The following is a 14410-nucleotide window of genomic DNA, read 5'->3' as shown; positions in this document are numbered from 1 at the left end:
GGAGAGCAGACCACCTGAGTTCACGAGTTTGAGACCAGCCTGACCAACATGGCAAAACCCCATGTCTACTAAAAATGCAAAAATTGGCTAAGCACGGTGGCTCATGCTTGTAATCCCAGCACTTTAGGAGGCCAAGGCGGGTGGATCATGGGGTCAGGAGTTCAAGACCAGCCTGGCCAAGATGGTGAAACCCCATCTCTACTAAAAATACAAAAATTAGCCAGGTGTGGTGGTGTGTGCCTGTAATCCCAGCTGCTTGGGAGGCTGAGGCAGAGAATTGCTTGAACCTGGAATGCGGAGTTTGCAGTGAGCCAAGATCGCGCCACTGCACTCCAGCCTGGGCGACAGAGTGAGACTCCATCTCAAAAGTAAATAAATAAATAAATAAAATACAAAAATTAGCCTGGTGTGGTGGCACGCATCTGTAATCCCAGCTACCCAGGAGGCTGAGGCAGGAGAATCACGAATCCAGGAAGTGGAGGCTACAGTGAGCTGAGATTGTACCGGGCAACACAAGACTCCATCTCAAAAAAAAATTTCAATATTAACTGATTTCCCTCTGTTCATTCCAGGGGGTCTAGTTTAAAAAGAGTATATAAGGGTTGAGTTTTTAAGGAGTTGTTTGGAAGTCAATTTCTTCAGTATCCTGCAAACTCTAAAATTCTCTCAGTTGTTTCTTAGTTTTGGGGATAGGGAAGGCCAATATTCCTTAATTCTTGAATTGATAAAAAGACCTTCCTTTGATATTAGGTAACCTAAATATCTTACTTGTTTTTAACAGAATTGAGGTTGTTTCTTTGAGGCTTTATGTTTCTTTGAAGCTAATCATTGTAATAAATAAATTCTAACCTCTATCGAGGTTTGTTTATCCCCTGAGCAGAGAAGTCAGTTGTCTCCATACTGTATCAAGGTGTATTCCTTAAGGAAGTCAACATCTAAAAGGTCTGCTATTAATATTTGTGAAAAATAAGTTGGGCTCTCAGTATATCCCTGAGGTATAACTGTCCATGTGTATTGTCTATCTTTCCAAGTGAAAGTAAAGAGAAATTGATTATCTTTATCCACAGGAATGCTGAAGAATGCACTACATAGGTCTCTTACAATAAAGAACACACCTTCAGGCTTGGCGCAGTGGCTCACGCCTGTGATCCCAGCACTTTGGGAGGCCAAGGTAGGCAGATCACCTGAGGTCAGGAATTCAAGACCAGCCTGGCAAACATGGTGACACCCATCTCTACTAAAAATACACAAAAAATTAGCTGGGCCTGGTGGCACACACCTGTAATTCCAGTTACTCAGGAGGCTGAGGCAGGAGAATCACTTGAACCCTGGGAGCAGAGGTTGCAGTGAGCCAAGATCATGTCACTTCACTCCAGCCTGGGCAACAGAGCAAGACTCTGCCTCAAAAAAAAAAAAAAAAAAAAAAAGCACACACCTTCAGTTGAGATGGCAGTCAACAACATAGGCAGGTTTGGTAACCACTGGATGTTGAGGAATGACTGTGTTATTAACTGCTCTCAGATTCTGTACAAAACTTCACCCTCTGCGGTTTGGAGTATGGGCTTGTATAAGAAATAATCAAGCCTCTTTTCATATGATCCAGAATTATAGGTCTTTCCCTTCCTATGCCTCTGATCTTAGAGAGTATTGTTTAAGATTTGGAAAAGGTTTTGATTCATTTATTTCAATTTTAATTCGGGCAGCTAAGATAATTTTCCCAATATTGGTGGAGAATTTTGACCACAATTGATGAAGTACAATTTTTAATCTTTTTAAAATTTTTTATTAATATAAAATATGAAGTTCAACACTTCATGAACTTAACATATCATCTTTATGCAGGGGGCACACGAATTTCTGCATCATCCCGATTTTATCATATGTGCTCCTGAAGTGAGCACTCAAGTACTATGTTTAACAGCTCATAAGTAACTCTTCATTATTTAACAATCTAGTTTCCTCTATGACAATATGAATTGTTATTTGTGAATAAAAAGCATCAGAATTTGAAAAAAATTTGGACCTAATAATTCTATTTTGTCTTGTAATTCTAAATACATTTCCCCCCTTTTGAGGGAAAGAGAGATGAGTGTTCTGTAACTCCAGGAAGTCTCTCCCCATCAAGTGGTTGAAGGCTGAGGGGCAAAGAGGAGCACGTTAGGTTCCCTATAGGGGACCTAACTGAGAAACTATAGGTTGAGATTGATATAGCGGTATAGGAGTATTTGTTACCCCCATCATTTGTGTTGTTTTTTGACTCCGAGGAATGGAACCTCACTAGGTGAGATTTATCACTGATAATGTAGCTCCAGTGTCAGTAAGAGCTTGTGTTTGGCCTCCATTTAAATTAATTCTGACTTTCCTGAAGGTGTTATAAGGAGGAAAGAAAAGATGCGTTTTGTTTCCTCACAGCATCCCTTTCTTTTTCTTCCTGTTGCTGTCCCTTCCATTTTCCTTTTCTACAATCTGTTTTGAAACGTTCGGGCTTTTTTTCAGTAATTGCAAAGCAGGGGACTGGGTCAGTTTGGGAACGTTTTTAGGCTGTTCAGGGGTTACACATTGGTTGGACAATTGTATGAATTGTAAACTCATGGTCTTATTTGCTTTTCTTCCCTGCTTAGCTTCCCTTTCCTTTTATTTCTGGGTTAAGGTACAGGACATTTGATCAGCAAAATGAACTAGATCATGAGTTTGAGAGGTACCCCAAATGGGGTGTTGTCTTTTCATTGTAACTGACAATTCTTCATCTACACCATTTACAAAGCTTTAGTTAAGGAGAGTATCATTTTGGCAATGAGCATAACTTTCTTCTGATAAGCCTGAATATTATTTAATATTTTTTCAAAATGTTCATAGTATGACATTATAGGCATATCAGGATTTTATTTGCATGGTTGTGTTTTGTTCCAACCTTTAGAAACCTAAGGGAATAGTGGCCAGTAGACCTTTGGCAGTATTGCAGGACCATTCTTGATCCTCAGGAACTCTATGGATGTCCTCTAAAGGATTTCTCCAACTTCCCTTTGCTATCTAATGTTTGGCTTTACTTTCTAACACTAAATATGAACCAATTGATATAAATCAGAAAATCTAGGATCATAAGTGTGAATGTTTAATTCAAATTCTCTGGTAAATTGTGCTCACTTCAGCAGCACATATATAAATTCTCTAGCAAATTAACCAGGCATCATGGTGCATGCCTGCAATCCCAGCTACTCAGGAGGCTGAGGCAGGAGGATTACTTGAACCTAGGAGGTGGAGGTTGCAGTGAGCGGAGATCATTCCACTACACTCCAACCTTGGTGACAGAGCAAGACCCTGTCTCCAAAACAAAACAAACAACAAAACAAATGCTCTAGCAAATCCAGTAGGGTCCTGAAGAGGATCCAGTAATTCTTTAAACCAAGGCAGATTCTCCTCTACTGAACATAGGGCATTCCCAAAATGGAGTCAGAACAGCAGGGGGAGGAGGAGGCAGGGGAGGAGGGGGAGGAAGAGGAGGAGGAGGAGGAGACAGAGGCAAAGGAAGAAAGAAGGAAGGGAGGGAGAGAGGGAGGGGGAGGGAGGGAGGGAGGGAAGGAAGAAGGAAAGAAGGAGGAAGGAAGGAAGAGGGAGGGGAGGGAGGAAGGGAGGGAGGGAGGGAGGGAAAGTAAGTCCAAACAAAGAAGTTTTGACAAAAGAGAAGGAAGAGCTGAAGAAGGAGAGATTTCAGCAGTCTTTTTCAATTAAAAAAATTTTTTTTAGGCACTTTTGTTTTCTTCTTGCAAGGAAATGATTTATCAGAACCTCTTTGAGAAGCTTCTAAGTACCGCGGAAATCAATCTGCAGTTGTTTTATTTTAGAGCCAGCTTTTTCTAATTAAGTGTGCAAACTAGTTGAGGTACTTAAAATGTACCCCCATTTGGCAATATAATTTGGTTATTGTCAGTTATGTGGGACCATTTTTCTAAATATTTGCATATAAAGGTACCATAAATATTAAACATGAATCTAGCTGGTGTCTCTAAGGGTGGATCTCTCCATAAGGAGGAAGACTCAGCTTTAGAAGTGTGATTGCTCATAATTTAGACTTTACTTTTGAATAACCAAAGAGACCTAGTGGGAGTTTTATTATTATTATTATGCTTTAAGTTCTGGGGTACATGTGCAGCATGTGCAGTTTACACAGGTATATGTGTGCCGTGGTGGTTTGCTGCACCCATCAACCTGTCATCTACATTAGGTATTTCTCCTAATGTTATCCCTCCCCTGATCCCCCACTCCCTGACAGGCCCCAGTGTGTGATGTTCCCCTCCCTGCGTCCATGAGTTTTCATTGTTCAACTCTCACCTGTGAGTGAGAACATGCAGTGTTTGGTTTTCTGTTCTTGTGTCAGTTTGCTGAGAATGATGGTTTCCAGCCTCATGCATGTTCCTGCAGAGGACATGAACTCATCCTTTTTTATGGCTACATAGTATTACCTGGTGCATATGTGCCACATTTTCTTTATCCAGTCCGTCATTGATGGGCATTTGGGTTGGTTCCAAGTCTTTGCTATTGTGAACAGTGCCGCAATAAACATACGTGTGCATCCGTCTTTATAGTAGAGTGTTTATAGTCCTTTGGGTATATACCCAGTAATGGGATTGCTGGGTCAAATGGTATTTCCGGTTCTAGATCCTTGAGGAATCATGACACTGTCTTCCACAATGGTTGAACTAATTTACAAATGGGAGGTGTTTTGAACTGAGTGTGCTGATTGTGGTAATAGCTCTTCAAAGTATCACCCTTGAGTCAGTTCCTCTGGTTTATGTGTCTTGATGGTCCCAAGAGACTTGAGGGCTTAAGGCACTAGGTGATCAACCTCTATGTATGCTCACAGGATTAAGCAAGTTTCCCTGTGTGTTATTCTGGAGGGATTCCCTTTAGAACAATTTATGTCATGAGTGATAAGTGCCAATGCTCCCTCAACACCTAACTCACTTAAGGTGCCTTTTGGCTGGGAAGGACAATGTCTCTTATCTTCAGGACTTATCTTGTCCTCATAGAAAGCCTTTTATAATATTGTCACTCAGAAAAAACCTTTAGATTTGTCAGTTGAACCAAGCTTCAGAATCTGACCAGCTCTAAAATTTACAAAATTTTCACTTAAGCCACAGATATTCAAAGAGAAACTGTTTGCTCCCTAACCAAAATGTGGAACGAGGGAAAAGGTTGAAAAATTCCAGGCAGTAGTTCCAAACAAAAGAAAAGTGAACATCACAAATCTTCCATTAGCAGAATCTCTAGAGAATAACAAACCAAACTCCTACCCTGCGGTGGAACTTCAATTCTAACCCCCTTGACTTGGGAATGTGTATGATGCAAACAAAGTCTGAATCCTCCACCGATCCAGAAGAATGCAAACTTGAAAGGGGCCTTACCAGAGATTTGCATAGTCTGTGAAGTCAGGAGGATGAAAATCATCACCTGTGCTGGTACCAAGGCTCAACTGTTGACAAAGCGATGAGGATCTCCGAAGTTCTGCTTCAAGTCCCGTCATGGTTGCCAGCATTTCAACCTTAAGTAATGAGATTCAGAAAATATAAATTTGTACAGGGTCTATTCAAACACGAGCCTTGAGGATGGCTACTCGGGAAGCACTGACTACAGGCAAACAAGGTCAGTGTTCCACAGTGGAGAAGCTAAGGTCTCACTTAAATAGGCAGAGACAGGAATTTTAGCAGATTACAGCGTTTTCCTTACAAGACCAGTACCTATATGACAGCAGTTAGATTGCTTACAGCTTGCTGCATCCCAAGGAAGATCACTTTATTACTCCATGACGGGGGTAGTGCTGGAGGGAGTCTTATGGCTGAGGCCATTTGGTTTCCTAATTATTTACGAGAAAAAGGCAGAAGTTGCAGCTGCGTCTGGTGTGACTCCGACTGCATAGCCACCCTCCACTTGAAGTTCAGAATAATTCAAATTTCCAACAGCTTTAAGTTTGAATTATTTAATTTCACAGGAGGTACCCTGTTCGAACACTTGTATGTGTACGTGTAAACATGTCTCTTTTCTACACTTACGCTTGATAGACAATTTGGTTAAATATATAATTCTTGGTTAAAAAAATAACTTACCCTTGGATATTTGAAGGTGTAGTTCCATTATCTTCTTCCTTCCACTTGAGAAGTTTGATGCCATTCTTATTCACAAGCTTCTGCTCCTGAATTTTCTCTCTCCACCTTATTTCCCCACCCCTACCAGAGTTTTTAAAGTCTTCTGTTTATCCCTAGGGTTTGAAATTTCGTGATAATGAGTCCTTTGTTGTCACTGGTTTATGTTATTTGGTGGGAATTTTTTTTTTTTTTTTGAGACAGGGTCTCACTCTGTCACCCAGGCTTCGGTGCAGCAGCATGAGGATGGCCCACTACAGCTTTGATCTCTCGAATTCAGGTGATTCTACCACCCCAGTTTCCCAGGTGGCTGGGACTACAGGTATGTGCCACCATGCCCAGCTAATTTTTTATAGAGACAGGATTTCACTATGTTGCCCAGGCTGCTCTTGAACTCCTGGGCTCAAGCAATCCTCCTGCCTTGGCGTCCCAAAGTGCTAGGGATTATAGGCATGTGCCACTGTGCCTGGCCTTGTGGGATATCATTCGTTGAGTTTTACTCATTGGGCTAGATAACAAAAAGACCTTTTTAACAAGAGGCTCATGTTCTTCAGCTCTGAAAAATTCTCTTACATTATTTTATTAATGCTTTTCTCCACCAGTCTTTTCTGTTCTCTTTCTGGCACTCAAATTAATGAGGTGTCAGCCTTCCTGGACTGAGCATCTAATTTCTTATGTTTTCTCTTGTATTGTCCAATTATTTGCCTCTTTGCTCTGGTTTTGGATCCACTAAATACACCCTCTACTTTGCTACTGAGGTTTTCATTTCCGCCATCTAATTTTAATTTTCCTGATGTTTTTGTTGTTATCTGAATACTCTAAATCTATTTATATTTGAGAATGGGACACAGAAAAGCTGAGAGCTGTGTTTGTGACCAAGTGTGTCGAGAGTGATCAGGTGTGGGCAATGACCATTATCTCAGGGAACTTCCAAAGGCCAAAATGTGGAGGACTTTTCTCTAGGACTAGTCAATTTCTCCAGAGGAGGAGCCTGTAATTTCCTGCCTACCTGGTAGATACTTTGCTGCTGGCCTTCTGAGAGAGAGGGAGTTAGGGTAGAGACGAGAAGAATAGTAGTCACGTTTCTTGATCATCCTACAGCAATGAAGAAAAAGTGACAAACCCCAATAACCTAGACTTCCCAATTATCTGTTCAATACCTCATTTTAAAAATATGTACATTTGTAGAGATAAGCAGGGACAGTAGACATCTGTTTTTACACCAGTTCTGTTTTCAGCCCCACTTCTTACTCTTGTCCACCAGTGTGTGTCCGATCTTTGCTCCCAAAGTTCTCCAGGGTTCCATCAGTCAAATAATCTTCCTTCTTGCCCATAATTCCCTCTGGAAACCCTTTAAGATATGCCTCTCTCTTACTCTACATCAACATCCACTCCTTTGTCTGGTTTTCATCAACTGATGGCCCTTCTATCCTTTATATCATCGTTTGGGCTTACATGTTTTCCTTTCATTAGCTGTCATTACAGAGAAGGCTCAAAAGAGACAAAAAATAAACAAGTGGATCAACTATTTTTCATCAAAAATATTTAGCAGCAGTAAGATTTTTTTTGCAGAGGGCCACAGTGTCTTAAGATTGTAGTCAAGATGGGCGCAGTGGCTCATGCCTGTAATCCCAGCACTTTGGTAGGCCGAGGCAGGCAGATCACCAGGTCAAGAGATTGAGATCATCCTGGCCAACATGGTGAAACCTCGTCTCTACTAAAAATACAAAAATTAGCTGGGTGTGTTAGCACATGCCTGTAGTCCCAGCTACTCGGGAGGCTGAGGCAGGAGAATCACTTGAACCCAGGAGGTGGATGTTGCCGTGAGCCGAGATCATGCCATTGCACTTCATTCTGGTGACAGAGCAAGACTCCCTCTCAAAAAAAAAAAAAAAAAAAGGATTGCAGTCAAAGAGAAATACTTTAAAGAAAGCAATATTCTATATGAAAGCATATATGCTAAGTTATTCATTCTGGCTTTACTACCTGCTAGTTATATAATTTGGAGCAAATATTTGGATCTCTCAAGAGCCTCAGTTTCCTCCTCTTTAAAATGTGAGTCATAATACCTCAAGTATTGTCAAGAGTTATGAGCACATACAATGTGTTCAGTTAATAGAAATTCCCTTTTTGCTTTGAAATGAACAAGCAAGGCTGGGTGGGGCGGCTCACTCAATATCCCAGCACTTTGGGAGGCCGAGGCAGGCGGATCACCTAAGGTCAGGAGTTGGAGACCAGCCTGACCAACATGGAGAAACCCTGTCTCTGCTGAAAATACAAAATTAGCCGGGTGTGGTACACACCTGTAATCCCAGCTGCTCGGGAGGCTGAGGCAGGAGAATCACTTAAACTCAGGAGGCGGAGGTTGCAGTGAGCCAAGATCACACCATTGCACTCCAGCCTGGGCAACAAGAGTAAGACTCTGTCTCAAAAAAGAAATGAACACACAGAAGATGACAAGGAGTGATAAAGCTCATCAAGACTGGACTGCTTTGGTAAAAGCAAAGCTCAAGAGTAGGTTGATGCCTACTTTACTTAGTGGCATCTTACTAGGGGGTCCATTGCAAAGAAAAGAGCATTTTCTTTCTTTCTTTTTTTTTAATCCCTAGAAAATTAAAGCAATTAATTCAAGAGCATTTTCTTTTTCACTCTTATTACCCAGGCTGGAGTGCAATGGCACGATCTCGGCTCACCACAACCTCCACCTCCTGGGTTCAGGCAATTCTCCTGTCTCAGCCTCCTTAGTAGCTGGGATTACAGGCACGCGCCACCGTGCCCAGCTAATTTTTTGTATTTTTAGTAGAGACGGGGTTTCACCATGTTGACCAGGACAGTCTCGATCTCTTGACCTCGTGGTCCACCCGCCTCGGCCTCCCAAAGTGCTGGGATTACAGGCTTGAGCCACCGCATCTGGCCGAGTGTTGCCTTTTAAAACCACACTGTTCCTGTCTCTTCCTCAGCATTTTCTCCTTTCTTCTTTCTGCTTCACTAGTCTTACTTGTTTGAAATAAAGAGACATGAAGTGTGTCAGCCATGACCCCGGCAAATAGCAGACTTCACTTCAACTAGTTCCAAAGAAGGGACTTTCGTAAGGGAATTTTTTTCAGAGGTATGGATAAAGGAACCAACAAAGCCTATGGAGACACCCAGAGGCTAGCAAGCAAGGGCAGCCATGACCACACCAAGGGCAGAGGAGACAAGGGGGAGAAAACAGAATACCTGGAGACCAGTGAGAGCTGGAGATGGGAAGGTGTCATTCAGCAGAATCTATAGTTTCAGAGGGATGTTGCTACTATCAGAGGCCTAACCCCAAAACAGAAATGAAGAAGGGAAGAAATAAACCATATATTTCTCTTCTCCCACCTTCTGATTTCCTGCTAGGGTATCCCATTTGCTACTGGAAGCCAGTTATCAAGAAAGCCTGGGATGCTGGGCATGGTGGCACCTGTAATCCCAGCACTTGGGGAGGCTGAAGTGGGTGGATCACCTGAGGTCAGGAGTTCAAGACTAGCCTGGCCCACATGGTGAAAGCCCATCTCTACTCAAAATACAAAAATTAACTAGGTGTGGTGGTGGGTGCCCGTAATCACAGCTACTCAGGAGGCTGAGGCAGGAGAATCGCTTGAACCAGGGAGGCGGAGGTTGAAGTGAACTGAGATGTCACCACTGCACTCCAGTCTGGGTAGAAGAGAGATATCCTCTTTCTGCCATGAGCAGAGTTGAGAGAGCCTCTGCCGGGGACAAAAGGAGAATATCAGTACATGAAGATTCTAAAAATATCCATCGCATTACTTGGTGGGGAATCAAGATGTGTGAAAAGCCTAAACATTCTCAATAATATAAAGTGGTTGAAATAGAAAACCTTAAGTCATCTTGTGAGAAAAATCATTCACTTTACCTTTGATGCCTGTCATATGTAGAAATAGATTAGAATGGAAGTGCAGGAATTTCTATGTAGCAAATAAGATTGTTTCATATTGCATGTTTCACTCCTTAAGGTGACTCCTAATTTATCACCTCAGTGAGGAGACCAACTGCCACTCAGGGAAAAAAACTCAAGAGCAAAAGAGTCAGCTCTGAATTAGTGGAACTGACCAGGCTAAAGTGTCAAGCAATTGTTTCTATGAGTGCAAATTCAGGAAATGTCTCAGCCCTGTCACGGATGTCTCTAAGGATTTGTTTAAAAATTCAAATGCTATCGATTTATCTATTGTATGCTGAGAAATCCACTGTGCCTTCAGTCATAAATTCTAGATGATGTTTAGTTGAACATGCTCCTGGAAGTGAGACAATTTATTCTTGCATTTTACTTAAAGGCTAATGGTATGCCAGGCTGCATTCCCCTTTATTGACACAAAAGCCCGATTACAGTATTTTATCTAAAAAGTATGCCCCACTTTAGAAAGCCGTGGCTGACATTTGGGTGCTTTGTATCCAGTAAAACTGTCTGTCGAGTAATGTGTGCTATTTCAAGTTAGTTGGTGGTGTTTTTTTTATTTTATTTTATTTTTTTTATTTTTGAGATGGTGTTTCGCTCTTGTTACCCAGGCTGGAGCGCAATGGCGCAATCTCGGCTCACCGCAACCTCCGCCTCCTGGGTTTAGGCAATTCTCCTGCCTCAGCCTCCTGAGTAGCTGGGATTACAGACATGCGCCACCATGCCCAGCTAATTTTTTGTATTTTTAGTAGAGACAGGGTTTCACCATGTTGATCAGGATGGTCTCGATCTCTTGACCTCGTGATCTACCCACCTCGGCCTCCCAAAGTGCTGGGATTACAGGCTTGAGCCACCGCACCGGCCTATTTTTTGTTTTTTAACCAGGAATCAATAGATGGGACACAGAGGCTGAGAAACTCCTAAAATTGATTGCAAAGTGTTTGGCATGCATGCATTTTTTTCTGGGAAGAAAAGCCATTTTTCCCATAAATACTCAAAAGCTATGCCTTCCTCTGCCTCTAAATCAATTAGCACTCTTCTATCAAGTTTGCATCAACTGATGACCTGTCTACTTTTTATTTCATCATTTTGGTTTATATACTTTTCATTCATTAGCGATCATTACAGCGGAGTCTCGAGGGAGGAAAGATAAACAAATGTGATCTATTCTTTTTAATGTTAAGAACCATGGCTGAATATAAATATATTGAAAGGAAAACATGAGTGAAGGATGAGAGAGCTAGAAAAAGCTTTGTTTTCCCCTCCAAAATGGGAATAAATTTGTAACAAAGTTACCCTCCCTGACAGTCTCACTGCCTGGACTTACAGTACTTTATGTAAAAGAGTTTGGAGTATAAGTAAACACAAACTTCAGCAAAAAGTCTCAGGATACAAAATCAATGTGCAGAGATCACAAGCATTACTATACACCAATAGCAGACTGAAAGAGAGCTAAATCAAGAGCAAACTGCCATGCACAATAGCTGCAAAGAGAATAAAATACCTAGGAATACAACTAACAAAGGATTAAAGGACCTCTTCAAGGAGAACTATAAACCATTACTCAAGGAAATAAGAGAGGACACAAACAGATGGAAAAACATTCCATGCACATGGTTAGGAAGAATCGATATTGTGAAAATAGCCATACTGCCCAAAGTAATTTATAGATTCAATGCTATCTGCATCAAGCTACCTATGACCCTCTTCACAGAACTGGAAAAAAAACACCTTATACTTCATATAGAACCAAAAGAGATCCCGCATAGCCAAGACAATCCTAAGCAAAAGAACAAAGCTGGAGGCATAATGCTATCTGACTTCAAACTGTACTACAAGGTTACAGTAATCAAAACAGCATGGTACTGGTACCAAAACAGAGATATAGACCAATGGAACACAGCAGAAGCCTCGGAGGCAATGCCACAAATCTACAACCATCTGATCTTTGACAAACCTGACAAAAACAAGCAATGGGGAAAGGATTCCCTGTTTAATAAATGGTGTTGGGAAAACTGGCTAGCCATGTGCAGAAAGCAGAAACTGGACCCCTTCCTGACACCTTACACTAAAATTCACTCCAGGTGGATTAAAGACTTAAACATAAGACCTAACACCATAAAAACCCTAGAAGAAAACCTAGGCAAAACCATTCAGGACATAGGCATAGGCAAGGACTTCATGACTAAAACACCAAAAGCATTGGCAACAAAAGCAAAAATAGACAAATGGGATCTAATTAAACTCCAGAGCGTCTGTACAGCAAAAGAAATAATCATTAGAGTGAACCGGCAACCAACAGAATGGGAAATTTTTTGCGATCTACCCATCTGACAAAGGGCTAATATCCAGAATCTACAAAGAACTAAAACAGATTTACAAGAAAAAAAAAAACAAACCCATTCAAAAGTGGGCGAAGGACATGAAAAGACACTTTTCAAAAGAAGACATATATGAGGCCCACAAACATATGAAAAAATGCTCATCATCACTGGTCATTAGAGAAATGCCAATCAAAACAACATTGAGATACCATCTCATGCCAGTTAGAATGGGGATCATTAAAAAGTCTGGAAACAATAGATGCTGGAGAGGATGTGGAGAAATAGGAACACTTTTACACTGTTGGTGGGAGTATAAATTAGTTCAACAATTGACAGTGTGGTGATTCCTCAAGGACCTCGAAATAGAAATTCCATTTAACCCAGCAATCCCATTACTGAGTATATATCCAAAGGATTATAAATTGTTTTATTATAAAGACACATGCACAGATATATTCATTGAGGCACTGTTTACAATAGCAAAGACCTGGAACCAACCCAAATGCCCATCGATGATAGACTGGACAAGGAAAACATGGCACATATGCACCATGGAATACTATGCAGCCCTAAAAGAGGATGAGTTCATGTCCTCTGTAGGGACATGGATGAAGCTAGAAACCATCATTCTCAGCAAACTGACACAAGAACAGAAAATCAAACACTGCATGTTCTCACTCATAGGTGGGTGTTGAACAATGAGAACACATGGACACAGGGAGGGGAGCATCACACACTGGGGTCTGTTGGGGGGAATAGGTGAGGGACAGTGGGGGGTAAGGAGGTTGAGGAGGGATAACATGGGAAGAAATGCCAGATACAGGTGACGGGGGGATGGAGACAGCAAACCACATTGCCATGTATGTACCTGTGCAACAATCCTGCATGTTTTGCACATGTACCCCAGAACCTAAAGTGCAATTATATATATATAAAGTGGCCGGGCATGGTGGCTCACACTATAATCCCAGCACTTTGGGAGGCCAAGGCTGGTGGATCACCTGAAGTCAAGAGTTGGAGACCAGCCTGGCCAACATGGTGAAACCCTACATCTACTAAGAATACAAAAAATTAGCCGGGTATGGTAGTGTGTGCCTGTAATCCCAGCTACTTGGGAGGCTGAGGCAGGAGAATCTCTTGAACCTCCTGGGAGGTGGAGGTTGCAGTGAGCAGAGATCGCACCACTGCACTCCAGCCTGGGTGACAAGAGCAAAACTCCATCTCAAAATAAATAAATACATAAATGAAATAAAAGTGAGAAAATATTTTTGCTGAAAATGATGATTTGTCCCTGAACAGGAGTGGTCTTGTGATTCTGGATTACGATCTATCCTCCTATTGAGACTTCCATCATATTCATGCAGGGGTTTTACACGATGGTTGGGTGATAAAGTAATTCTTTCTGCTTTGGCAAGTATTGTATAGATATGGGATAAGGAATGGATCTCAAGCTCAAATGCCTGTTGGGAAGTGGGGTCCTTCTGAGGTAGGCAAGTAGTATGGAATTAAAGAATTTATGCCGTATCTGAAGGGGGCAGCCTTTACTCAATACTTTTTTTTTTGGATAAAAAATTACAATGTGCAGAAGTTGGCAACTAATTCAAAACATTTTACAACACTGTGTGGGATAACATATGTTTTGAGGGCGTGTTTGGCCCAAGGGCTGCTGGTTTGGGTCTCTGGTGTAGAGTAGTTCTTCCCAAGCCTGGCTGCAGATCAGAATCATCTGTGGAGCTTAAAAAACACAGATGCCCCGTCCCCTCCCCAGACATGCTGAATCGAATCTCTGGGGGTGAGGCTGAGGTGCAGCCAAGTTTAAGACTCACCAGAGCAAAGAACCGGTGGGTGAAACAGCGTTTACCATCCTTAAAACGATAAAACTTAAAGATGATCTCAGTAAAGGAAGTCAGAAGAGAAGTGAACAAATTGTCCCATGGAAGAGAAAAAATGGGGAAGGCCTACTAAGGGAACGCCTTTAAATCTTTTCCTGTTTCCAATTGTGTTTTTCTCAT

General features: G+C 41.7%; 1 non-coding gene across 1 annotated transcript; it reads right to left on the bottom strand.

Annotated features, from left to right (window-relative positions):
- Window positions 1-1796: 1796 nt before the first annotated feature.
- Window positions 1797-1901, bottom strand: LOC118151901 (U6 spliceosomal RNA). Its single transcript, XR_004740296.1, has one exon. It is a non-coding gene; the product is annotated as a U6 spliceosomal RNA (small nuclear RNA).
- Between the last annotated feature and the right edge of the window lie 12509 nt (window positions 1902-14410).

Source organism: Callithrix jacchus, chromosome 2, assembly GCF_049354715.1.
Source record: "Callithrix jacchus isolate 240 chromosome 2, calJac240_pri, whole genome shotgun sequence".
NCBI lineage: Eukaryota > Metazoa > Chordata > Mammalia > Primates > Cebidae > Callithrix > Callithrix jacchus.
This window is presented reverse-complemented; position numbering and strand designations above follow the sequence as displayed.